At 44.4% G+C, this 13,335-nt stretch overlaps 1 protein-coding gene and 1 long non-coding RNA gene across 2 annotated transcripts in view; one reads left to right on the top strand and one right to left on the bottom strand.

Annotated features, from left to right (window-relative positions):
* Positions 1-13,335, bottom strand: part of LOC135362239 (kin of IRRE-like protein 3) — a 450,674-nt gene that overhangs the window by 413,589 nt on the left and 23,750 nt on the right. The gene's annotated exons all lie outside the window — the stretch shown is intronic.
* Positions 6,097-6,819, top strand: LOC135362407 (uncharacterized). Its single transcript, XR_010407036.1, has 2 exons — positions 6,097-6,233; positions 6,340-6,819. It is a non-coding gene; the product is annotated as an uncharacterized LOC135362407 (long non-coding RNA).

Raw genomic sequence — 13,335 nt, 5'->3', positions numbered from 1 at the left:
CACCCACCACCCATATGCTGAAAAATTGCAAACCTTTCTCTTTAGTCCAGATCCCTCCCCAGCTCCAGCTCCAATTCATATATCCACTCGTCAACTTAATATCCTTCCTCGGATGTCTCCTGCACACACATCCCCTGCCCCACCCAAAGGAGATGGCAACACTTTCTACACAGACTTACCTTTCCTGCACTGGTCCCTATTTCAGAGAGCGTCCTGCCTTTCACTCTGTTACCCAACCTTGGGGCCTCCATCTGATGCTCCCTAAATCCAGTTAATGCTCAAGGACAGTACGCTTAACCTCTTGACTCCCCTCATATCTCAACTTTACCCTCTAGGTCTATTAGTCCTGCTTTAGGTCATTCCTTATCATCTCTTCTGTGTCTCTCATCATGGGTTTGTATAGGCCTGTCTTTCTATGCTAGATTCTGTCTTCCTTCTGGGCAGGAATCCTGATTGATCTTTTCTTTTTTTTAAATCCCTCAGATCCGAGCAAAGTACTTGACAAATATCAGATACTTAAATGGCTGTTGTCTGAATGAATGATTGATTGAATGAATGAGTGACCTCCCTTGGAAGTCCATGGGAAGGAGGAAGGAAAACAGAGCATCTGATAAGACCTTGGCATGACCCAGGAAACACGAAACAGAAAAAGAAGCTACTTTAACTTTTAGAAATAAATAAAAGGCAAATTCTCCTTGATTAAATGTGAAATGAGGAAAACAGAAACATGCAGTTCTACCTTACGAGCAAGGTAGCTAACATCCTAAGTATCCCCTATGGGATAAGACTAGCTCTGCTCTAAGAGGTTATGTTTGCCTGTTTGTTTGTGTTTTTGTTTTTGCTTGCCATTTTCAGAAACGGAGTCTAGGATACCGAAGCAAACCCAATCTTTCTAAAGAGACCCTAGGGTATATTTAAAGTTCTCCCCACAGACGTAGCCTGGGATCTTAAGACTTCGATGCAAAAGACGAGCACAGAGCAAAACTCCTGAAGCTCAATTAATCAAACTCATCAAGATGGATTTGATTTGAGTTGTGGTTCCAGGCATCTGCTAACAGTCCAGAGACCAGACTGCTGAGCTGGCTCCTGGATAAAGACGAGGCAGCCAGGACATCAGTAAAGTACAGGATGGGAAGCTGCAAATTAAGATAAAAATCCAGACTACATAGACCCTACTTGTGGACAACTCCAGAGTCTCCTTCCCTTTCACCTCCTTACCCATCGATTGTCCTCAACTATTTGGAAATGTCTAGGCAATTAAAAGAATTGGCTTTGGTAGCCTGAGTTCCTGATAGCACTGACAAAATCATGGTGATCTAGCCTTCCATCTTAGCTTTCTGATATAGCCTCTCCCTTACCACCTTCACCAAACACCCCCCCCACACACACATACACCCTCCAACCTTGAAAGTTTGGAAGCACTACTGCTTACAAATGGGACCATTAAAAGCAGATAAATCAATGGGAAATGCATCAAAAGTCTCATTTATCATAAGACATGTTGGACAGAGTTTTGAGTTTTTTCCATACATTTGTTTTAGAAATCTGTTTATCTGTGCAACATTTCTGAACAAAATACTCTGTGATGAACCAGTCTCTCTACTTGAATCTATACGGAAAGCAATTAAATTCAAACCCCAAAGACAAAACAGGATGAACGTCACAGCCATGGTACTGATGCGGCATTTCATGACTGCCCTTCTCCCTCTTGCAGATCAGCCCCTCCATAGGCGCTACAAGGCAGATGCCCCCTACTCTTAGAAAACGTGTTTCTCATGCTTCAGCCAAGGCAAATTCCCCGACTCTTCCCTGAAAGCTGCAGATGATGTGAGGCTGGCAAAATGTCTGAAGGTGGTTAGAAGAGCTGTCCCTGGAGTGAATGACCTTCCTCAGTCCTGTCAGCACATGAGACCAGTGCTAAAGATGTTACACATACACCAGCTCCCCAGTCTGCACCTGTTCGTAGTGGAAGAGGCATGGGTGTGAGTATTTGCGTGAGGTAAGCTACAGGAAAAATGAGGAAGCCATTCTACTCTGTCTGTGTCATAGAGAAAGTTCCCTCAGAGCGAGCACCATGTCTCATGCATTTTTGTATTCTCAGCTCCTAGTAGGTAGTGGGTATGTGTGGAAGCTGAGAGCGGGCAAGAACTCTCTCTGTGCAAAGTAGTTTCTTAAAAAATAGTCAACAAACGCAACTATTGAATGACAAAATCTGCACCTATAAAACAATAGACCTTAGCCCAGCCCACAGACCATTCCAGGCATGCTCATGGTTTGGAGTGAGAGCTACGTGGGCTCCTTGGTCAAGAGTGGTCAATGCTCAATAAGAGCATTATTGATTACAGTCAGTGTGCTCAGATCAACGTCCAAGGCCAGGCTGCAGTTGCATAGCGCCCCCTAGTCCCAAATATATGGATAGGTTTCAGATAGTCAGTGAATGGAACTGACCAGTCTAACAGACTCTACTGGGAGTTTGCCTCGTATGCACTTTATTTCATGTTAGGTTGATCCTCCTAGAAAATCCCTCCCCGCGAGAAGAAGAGGATGAGCTTAAAGTCAAGAATTCTCTTAGAAGCACTCTGACAGCTTCACTTCAGCATTTCTACACAAGTGCCCAGGAATACACCCAGCAGCTTTACCCCTGAGGGCACGCCAATAGTGTGTGTTATAAAGTCCTGCAGATAAGGATTTATTGGAACAGAATCAAGTGACAGACTTGGAACTAAGGCATCACAGACGAAGAAGACCCTGAGGTTCTGGGGAGATGTTGACTTTTATCAAGGTCAACACTGAGATTTATTGACCCAGGAGGTAAATATTAATGGAGGCTCAGGAGGTCAATATTTGCCCCAAGGAAAGATAAATCTTCCTAGTGCCCCCCAAACTGAGATCTGTATTCAGTAGATTCAGTTCCAAAATGAATTAGCTGCGACATAGATTAGACACCATTTCATTAGACTGTCTAGGGCACTGGAAAGCAATATTAATACTAAGCACTCATGTTCAAAGTACTTTCCAAACATTCATTAAAGTGCACCATCTTCTGCCAGATGTATAAGCATCTTGTTCTCCCAACTCAACAGATGGATCATTAAAGCCAAGAAAAGGTTAAATAATTTTACTTAGGCTACAGAATAAACAGCACAAGAATGAGAAGATCAATGGGGATAAGGGCAGGCTGGGAGTTCTGGGGGAGGCTAGCAAAGATCTATAGGAGAGTGCCTTCATTAAGGTTCCCCATAATATCGTAAGTCCACTTGATTTCATTTCTTCAATTCAGGTAACTTATTTCCCACGGTTGACAAATCTACTTGGGCTGATCCACTGTATTGCTTATTTACAGGGATGATTTTAGGTATTTACATATCATAAGCTCTAGTCTTTGAACATTGGTACTTAACGCTTAAGAGGAGTCCATTGGTGGTCACTGGGAGGGAACAGATTTGTGGACTATTCTTCTATTTGTACAATAGTTATCATTAGATTCCAATTCTCCAGACTTCCTTGACTTTCACAGGAGGGCCCTGAGATGCTGGGACTGAGAAACATCATAAAACACGAGCATGCAAGTAATTGCATTTGAACACATGGATCCAATTATCCTTTCTTTTGTACTGTCTCAAAAGTGAATTTTAAACATTATAAACTTTTGATTATCTTTGCTAATGGAGAGGACAGAGACTTAGATCCTTTAAAATACCAGCCTACCCAACAATCTTATCTCCTTCTGACTTTGGAATGTATTATTTTCCCGTGTATCATGTTGGCCTCATTCCGTTTTCCTCTGGATATTTAACACAAGGAAATAATGAGCAATTCCAGAGCCAAGGAAAGGAAATGAAATGAAAGTCAGAGAAGCGACAGCATGTGACATGTTCTGGGTATCAAGACAGCAGCCTTGATGAGGTGCTTTGTGTAATCCACAGACAGCTACTTGAGTTGATGGGGCTCAACTTCTCGAATGTTGAATTTTCAAAGTTATTTCAATCGCCTTTAAATCTGTTGGAGGGAAAGAGTGGGGTCTTAATAGCATGCCCCTTCCATTCACTTGGAAAGGAAACAATTTGACTTGAAGAGATACAAACGGTTAGCTGATGCCAGAGTCTGAAAAAAGAACGAGGAGTCCTGACCTCCAGCAGTTAAGGTACATCGTGGTTTTATCCTGCAATAGGATTTTGGAATTACTCGGGGAGGTAAGTGATACCAATATGATTTGATACTGTTACAAAAGGGTAATTTGATGGACAGGATGGTACAGACAAACGGGAGTGTTTACAGGGTTTAATATTTAATAATGTAAAATGAAAACGCCAGCAAGAGCAGACAAGAGATGAAAAGATCTGTAGCAAGTCAGAATCTCCACCGATTGTCAGAGCGGCATGCATCTCCTGGAGGTCTGGATAAGCAAGGCACTGTTCTGCAGAAATTGTTATTTTGGGTGTATTGATTGTGTGTGCTCCAGTCAAGCCGTCAGCTTCTCCCTCCTCCTGTCTTTATTTTATTTTTTATTTTGAACATCACAGCATCCTACTAAACCTTCCCGACTGCTTGGCCTTCAGACCCGAGGCCGCGGGGCTGTGGAGTGTTTGGTGGAGGAGACCCGGCATGGGTCATGCTAGCTTTGTCTACTAGGGGCAGCTCGGCGATCCTCCTCTCGGGTCCACTCGTGGGCTCCCTGCCCAGGTGCTTGTGTGTCTGGAGTCCAGAGGCATGCCACAGACCCTTCTGGTAATGAGCTCAGATGAGACACTGACCAACTTGCTCCTGTACACAGCACTTAGCGCTCTGTGACCAGTTGCTTCACATGCAAACACCTCAGCCTTCTCATCTGTGAAATGGGAATAATACCTACCTGACAGAACTGTCTGGAAGATTAAATGAGATAATAAACTGAAAACACTTGGCACGCTTCCTGGCACAGAGCGATTACTCAGTGAGTGGCAACTGCTATTATTAATGCTCTCCCCAGAAACCTGTGGATTAAATAAGGGAGTGTCTGGATTCCAGAACACCCAGCCCTAAACCTAGCATCCTGGAATTTCTGAGCTGCAACGGCCCTCGAGAGGCTACTTCATCCTTCCACCTGCCCTCCCATCAGCCCAGACAGCTGATAATCTTAGTTATTTATTTTTTTTAATATATTTTATTTATTTATTTATTTTTATAATCTAGTTATTTTTAAAAGACCATTAAAAAGGTTCTGACGCTCTCTCTGACCTGGAGCCCAGTGTCTACACAACCCTTTGGCTGCCTGAATAACTCACACACCTCTTGACCTATTCTGGGGAGAAGAGCAGGTAGAGAGAGGAGGCTGGGGCACCTCATTCAGTCCCTCCTCCTGTGTCCGTAAAATGATTCCACTGCTATGAGCTGTTCCTCAGCAATTTTATTCCCCCCAATGCTCCTTTGCCATATCCACAGATGTCTGCAAAGAACATGGCAAGTTCTCCCTGCCCCTCAAGCCTTGAGCGCAGAGGGCTCTGTACTAACGAGGTCCAAGTCCTAATAGAGTGTGGCATCCCTTGGGACAAACCTGGCCGAGGGCCTCCCTCCAAACTTTCACATCAGGGGCCACCTTGCAATAATAATGATGATAAAATTTACCTTCACAGTGACTTTTTTTATATCGAAAATCTGCTACATCTCACTGGATCTCCACGACCACCCACCGTGGAGATGAGGAAGCAGGTGTCGAGAAGAGCCAGAGGATTTGGTCAGGGTCCTAGCCTTAGAACGGAGAGGTGGTCACTTAACCCTAAGTCTTCCAAGGCCAAGGCCTGGGCTCCTTCCTTCATCACACAGCAAATGAAAATGACAGCACTTCTCAACTGGGGGCGACACCCCCTCCTTCCCCAGGGACATTGGTTAATGTCTGGACACATTTTTGTTTGTCACAAGTTGGGGAGGAGGGCATCTACTGGCTACTGGCATCTAGTGAGTTGAGGCCAAAGATGTTGTGAAACACCACATTGCACGAGACAGCCCCAACCAAGAATTACCCAGCCCAAACATATCAGCAGTGCCAAGGTTGAGAAACCCTACCCTAGACTCATCATAAGGGGGCAAAGAGCAGAGTCCAGTGACCTGTCAGCCCAGTCCTGCTCCCCTGACTGCCCTGTTGGGGTCTCCTGCTCTCCCCAAAGAAACTTCACAGACGTCGGCAAAAGACTCAGGGCTGCTCAGAAGAAAGTTAATAGCCAAACGAGGAGTTGCTGGATTTTATAAAGCCGATGGTAAAGTTATTTTCATTTTGCTTTTTAAATTAGTTAGGGAGTTGGTGTTCTTCTTTACATAATTACAAGCTGACAAACATGGATCTGTATTTTTTTTAATTAACAGATATTTGTATTCCAGTTCTCCAAATTACATACCACAGCTTGCACATTTCAGGACAGCTGCCGAGTTCCAGATGTGGGCAATAACCAGAACACGGTAATGGCAAAATGCAAAAGGAAGAAAGGAAAAAAGAAGAAAAAGTTAATGTCTCTGGATGGAGAGGAGCAATTTCGGTCCATGTGTTTGGGATTTTTTTTTATGGAGATGAATACCTTCGATTCTCTCAAATTTTCAGCTCAGTTTGAACATTTGGGACGAAGCCATCTGGGTCACTCAGTGCTGCCATCAAAGCCTCACCAGTGCCTTGTAAAAGCAGATTACAGATGAAATGGGGCGCATATAAATGTTAACCGTGTGCCGGAGAAACTACTCAAATTGCTCCGGTTTACAAGGACCCTATTAAATGCGCTAAGCTCCTCCCGAAGAAAGCTGCTCGATGGCGGGTAAGCGGCCATATTTATTATTTAGTCCATTTATAAGACTGCACCCCTTTACTCACTTTATCCTAGGAGAAGGCTTGCGGGAGCCCACGAATCAGGAATTGGGCACACTAGGACCTTGCACCTAGAAATGGGGCAAGCCCGCTGTGTGACTCTGGGAAAGGAGATGCACCTCTCTGGGACTCCATTCCCTCCTCTGTCAAGAGAGGGGTGCTGCTGGACAATCTCTGCGGTCCCTTCAGCTCTAACGAGTGATGATCAGATTTTTTTTTCTTTTTTTTAAAGATTTTTATTTAGGGGCGCCTGGGTGGCTCAGTCGTTAAGCGTCTGCCTTCGGCTCAGGTCATGATCCCAGGGTCCTGGGATTGAGTCCCACATCGGGCTCCCTGCTCGGCGGGAAGCCTGCTTCTCCTCCCTCTCCCACTCCCCCTGCTTGTGTTCCCTCTCTCGCTGTGTATCTCTCTGTCAAATAAATAAATAAAAAAATCTTAAAAAAAAAAAAGATTTTTATTTATTTATTTGAGAGAGAGAATGAGATAGAGAGAGCATGAGGGGGGGAGGGTCAGAGGGAGAAGCAGACCCCCTGCTGAGCAGGGAGCCCGATGCGGGACTCGATCCCGGGACTCCAGGATCATGACCTGAGCCGAAGGCAGTCGCTTAACCGACTGAGCCACCCAGGCGCCCGATTAGATGTGTTTTTTGACAGTCTTATCAGATCCAAAAAAACCCTGCCTTATCCTTGAATTGACGTCTGGAGGGAGGGTTGTATCTGAGGACCAGTGCTCTGTGTCCCACGCATCAGAGAACCAGGCTCACAGCACAGCCAACCTCTGCTGGACAGAAGAGGGCATGCAGGGGCCAAGTAAAGCCACCTCTAAATGCTGGAAAACAGGCTGGGGGCAAAAGGGTCAGGAGACATCGCTGTGGTCAAGGGAGATTCATTTCATTCACTCATTCAGTAAACACTTGCCGAGTGCCTCCCACGGGCAGCGGGAATGGAGAGAGAAGACAGCTTTCTATCTTTAGAAACACTAGTCCTCCAGGGAGAGGAGGCTGTCCACCAGGGCAAGTACTTCAGTGTGGTGTTGGGAGCACTAAGATGGAGGGCAGCATGGGTGCTCTGGGGACTCCCAGAAAGAATAAAAGAAATCTATTGAGGAGCTGACACCTAAGCAGAGTCTGGAAGAATGAGTAGGTGTGAACCAGGGCAGAGGGAGTAAGAACATCTTGTCAGGATTGTGGGGCTGTGGGGAGGGGGATGATGCAACATGGCGTTCGAGGCACTGCAAACAATCCCGTAGTAGAATACAGAGTTGTCCACCGTGGCAAATCCCACCCAAGGGAATAAAGAGAAGAAAGATCTTTATGTAGAGAAAGAATCTTCAATTAAATGTGACGGTGGCCTTGAGGGTCTTTCATACCATTGATGGTATAAGGTTAATTCAAGTTCACTGAGGAAGAGACATGGAGACATGAAATCCCTGACAAGGCTCATTTTTGTGGACCTACTCAAAGTTGGATATGAGTTCTTTCCAGGATTCTCTTGTTGGGTGGAGGATAGAGGCAGCAGGAGAGCATTCCTGAGTCTTCTCCTCTTCTACCTTCTCCCTACTATCGACTGCCCAGGGACTGCGAAACGCTGGGGTCCAAATACATACACAAAATAACTTTGGAGGGCTGGCATTCAATTCCAACAACACCAACGAGGGGAAACAAAGAGAGTTTGTGTCAACGTGATGGATGTAAGACTCTACCTGAGTCAGGACAACACAGTACAAAAGAAAAGCTGGCTGAAAAGAGCCTCCTTTTACCCATGTCCCAGATAGCCAAGCTGCCCCAGCTTGAGACTGCCACCGGGGATGGGACACGGAAGACACCTTCTATAGTCCATCCACCATCACCCTTGTGCCCTCAGGGATACTATGCATTTGAAAAGTCCTCTCTTCTTCCCGGTTTTCACTCTTCACAGCCCAATTAATTCCACTTGGGTCACTGTGTTTTCCATATTTACACACATTTCTCTTTAGTTCCTTTTTTATGTTTCTTAATTCCCTGGGAAAGCCTCTCCTTTTTTCTTTTTTCTTCCCCTTGCTTCTGTTCTCTCAGATTGTCTTTATTAAACAGCATTCTAATGATTACAGACAGATACGTATAAAGCTAAGGGATAGGGCTCTATCAATTAAACAGAAAACCATAGGCTTGAAGCAAAACCGGACCATACCATCAATCTTTAAGACCCTTAAAAATGTGCCCAGTCAAGCTCTCAAGAGGGTCCAGAAACGTCATATCATAGGTATTGCACCAATCTATTGTCATATAACAAAATCTGATTTTTATTAAATACCAAATTACACAGTTTTTGAGTTTATCTTTGCTTATTCAATTACTGAACTGTAAATGAGTTTACTGATAATGTGACAGGAGCGTTTTCTATTTTATTTAAGATTACAAACATACAGCATTTCAACCACATTCCTACTTAGGTAAAAATCTGTGGACTAGTGAAGGAATCCAGTTTAATTTAGAACACTGTTTCCCCGAAAACAATGTTTGCTGAGTTCCAAGTAAGTGATATCTAAGGAACTGTAGAAACGCTTGCGCATTAGAATCCAATGAGTATCTAGTAGGTGTCTACACAGTGATGGAAGGACACACAGACACCGTGGTGGTGCTGTGGCCTCTACCCAGGCTTCGAGGCTCCCTCACCTCCTTCACTTCCAGTGGCTGTGAAAGGCTCAGGCAGTCTTAGGATTTGAAATATTAAACAGATAATGCTTTACAATTTTTCTTTATTGTTTATCCCCCAAACACAACAGCCTTTGCCTTCCTTTGTATCTCTTCATTGTCATCTCCCTCTAAGAAGCAGATTCTTATTTACGTGGTATTTGACTCTTTATGAGCTGAATGTATAATCTACGTTTCTGGTGACATAAATCCCAGAAACAAAACTGAATAAACATCATGAAAAGTACACTATTTACACTGTTTGGGGGAAGTTAAGTCATTAGTGAAAAATCATCAAGGTGTGTTTCTGATTCTTGAATGAAAGGGGTGGCAGAGGCAACCCATTCAGCGTCCCACTTTCCCCAGCTATACCTCGAGAATAATGATCTTTATCTGAAAGATTGTAATCATTACAAATGGCTTGGAAACTCTCAAGAGATAACAGCTAGACAGGAAAGTGAGAGTCAGAAGCCACTGGGAGCTGGACAGGCTTTTTCTGTTCTGCTCTGGGTGTTGTCTTTCCATGATGTCATTTGACCTTTGGCATATCACTGAGACTCTTTCTTTTTTGCACCCATAAAAATAGGATCACGTTACCTCAAGTCAGCAATCCTAGGAGGGGGAGTTACTGTAGTAAAAGCTCTCAACAGAACCATGGAAGTGAAAAAATATCATTCAGATTCTCTGCTTTGAACTCAACCGAAGGTGTTATGAAGGAAGGCACCCACCAATAAATGAACATCTCTAACCCAAATGAGCAAAGGGCACCGAGGGAGTCCTTCTGTATCTTTCCCTATGGTCCATCCTGTAAGGCTTGCAGGGAAGAGGCAGGGAAATCTTGTGATTTATTTCAAAAAGCTCTAATGATACACTTGCAGTGATCCTTCCAAATACGCCTGTTCTGTGTGACTTGGGCTCAGTACCTGTATAGACAGGATGGCCAGAAATGGAGCCCAGCAAATAAGAGCACCGTAAGAAAATTCAATCAGTCTAGGACAGACAGATTCGTGGTAGAGAATTTATACAACCCTTTCTCCAATTTATGATTATAAACCCACTGCATGGGAGTGACACCGAAACTAATCTGGTTTCTTTTGCTTGGAAAGTTCAGAAGTCCAAGTGAGTTAGAGTGTATGACACCTCATCTCCTTTTTCACTGAAACATATCACAGTGTGTAATTAATTTGCATGCATTTTCCTAGACCTGGGGATTGGGCAGAAAAGCCTTAGTAGAGAGGATTGTGCAAACATATTCCTTCACATGCTGTGTTTCCCCCCAAAGGTAAGAGTAAAAGCCCCATCGGATGTGCCTGTGGTGGATATTATTCTTTTTGTCTGCCCTTTCTGTACTGGGGAGAAATTCATGATTTTATGAGTCTCAGTGGGAAACAGAGGCTCCTTCCTGCTTCAGGTAGAAGTACAAAATTCCAGGTCCTGATTTTCCCTGCCTCCCTTGAAGCTAGAGGGCAGGACCAGGACATAGTCACTGCTCATCGGAGCAGCTTCCCAAACTCAGTCTCCCTGGATACTTAGTGATGCTAAGAAAAGGTCAGGCAGAGAATCCCTCCTCGCAGAGCTGGTCCCTGTGGCAAGACCCATGCAGGGTCTTGCGCTGGCAGGATGATTTAGGGTTTTGCTCAGACCACCTCAGGGCCTGATTCATCAGCTGTTCTGGCAATGATGTGACCTGCCCAATATCCCTGCCTGTTTCTATCAGCCAGACGGCTTCTGTTGCTTGCCACGAAGGCCCCGACGGATACGGTGTGAACATATCCTATCCACGCATGTCTGCACACACCACACCACATGCACCTTCTCTTCCTTGCCTACACATTGTTCTTTGCTTAAGTGGAAATAATGTTAGGCTACAGCTAGCTGAAAACAACTGCACAGCAGTGGGGGGTTAAAGGCCTTTCTTCATTTCCCCCCATCATCTTCATAAAAAGTGACAGAGAATAAGGAACAATATGCTATTCTGATTGAGCTGATAGCCTTAAATCTGCTCTCCCTTTCACTCAAACGGGACGCTGGCCAAAGTCAATGGGAAATATATTTGTATAACTAAGGGCAGAGCTGAACCCATACAGACTGGAGAACAATTTAGCATACAAACCTCTCCCACCGTCAATTTGAAGTTTTGAGGAAACAGAGGAAGAAAGGGAGTCCCGAGGCCAATCTCTGTCAGTGAGCGTGTGAGTCACAGGCTTCTGGGTAACAGGCTGAATGCCCCCTGGCATAAAAATCTGCTCATTTTTAGGGTGGGGGAGTCTTCTTAGAAATTCTACATCACCATGATTACTAGCCCCCCATTGCCAAGTTCAAGCTGACCCAAGCAATGTGGAGGTAGCCTCAGGGGCCCCCACTCAGTTTGAAAGAGAGAGCTGGCTAAAGCACACAGTCCTCTGTGTGAAGGCCAAAGGTCTGCAGGGTCAGTGGAAAGATGTCAGAGGGTGGAGCGTGGTCAGCTGCTGCCATGTGAAGAGCTCCTACTGCTCCTAAAACCACTGGGCTTCGGGCCAGACCCAGTTCTACTACAAAAGACCAGGATAACCCTGAGGAGGTCATTTCATCTCCCTGAACCTCAATTCTCTTGTCCAGAATGGAGCTTTCTGGACTAGGATGCAAGTTTAGGAGGCAGACAACTCAAGTTCAGGAACTTCAGCTGTCATTTAGAAGCTTTCAGACCTTGGGCACGTAACTCAATGGTGCTTCCATCCTGACATCTGTAAAACAAGGATAATAATACTTTTTACAGAGTTTGGAAGACTCAAGAGCAATGATATGTACAAAGTCTGTGACACACTGTCCAACAAAGCGGGATTCAATAAACGCTAGTTTCATTCACTCATTGATTCATTCATTGGTTGGTTGATTCATTCAACAAATATTTATCAATGCTCCCAATATGCCAGGGACCTTCTAAGTGTTGGGGATACAACTATTTACAGGACAGAGAATGACCTTCCCTTGTGGTGCTCCCATTTTCTTTCCCTACTAGGAGAGTTAGGTTCATGTTCTGTGATCCTGCGGTCATGACCTCTTCAGTTACCCTGGGAGTTCCTTGAGGGCAGAGACCAGCTCGCTCTGCTTCCTATCTGTACATAGTAGGTGCTCAATGAATGCCCGGAGTTGAATTAAGTTACATACGATGTAAAATACTGCAGGTGTCATACCCACAACTGAAACATTCAATGCTTCTTCAGACCTGATCATCTCTTTGGATTTCAAATGTTTGCTTCTTACTCTTTTCTATAGTGCATGTCACTGTGTTTTCTTTCTTATCTATACCTCTCTGACTCCATTATCTCTGTACTGCCATCAAAAAGTTTTTCCAATATGTTCTATTTCTTCAACTGAATTTTAAGAACGTGGCAAGTGTTGGGGGTCACCTTAGTGAACCCTTCTCCCAATATAGGAATCTCTTGTATGCCATCTCTTGCCGATTATTATCCATTCTCTCCATAAAGGTGGTTGGTGATGGCAGGCTGGCTGCCTAACAAGGCCATCTGCTTCATTTTCAATAAGCTTTCAATAAGCCCAATAAGGTTTTTTCTCCAACCTTCGTGTAATTTCGTTAAACAAGTATTTGCTGACCACCTACTGTGTGCCCGACACCGTATTGGAAACTAGAGATACAGAAATGAGAACACCAGTGTTCCTACCCTCTCCAATGGCTGACAGTAGAGTTGAGGACTTGTTGGTTAGGGTTCTGTCCTCTAAACCACATGGGAGACTTTTATATCTGAGAATGGTTATTTTATTCCTTCTAAGTCATGTTTCTTAAAATATGGTCTGTAGACCACTGGAATGAGAATCACCTGGAATGTTTGTTCGA

The sequence above is a fragment of the Mirounga angustirostris genome, unplaced genomic scaffold (genome assembly GCF_029215605.1).
Source record: "Mirounga angustirostris isolate CCGP_5_RB_7025 unplaced genomic scaffold, mMirAng1.0.hap1 SCAF_13, whole genome shotgun sequence".
NCBI classification, from domain to species: Eukaryota; Metazoa; Chordata; class Mammalia; order Carnivora; family Phocidae; genus Mirounga; species Mirounga angustirostris.
Note: the sequence above shows the minus strand (reverse complement) of the source record. Positions and strands in the feature narration are given on the sequence as shown.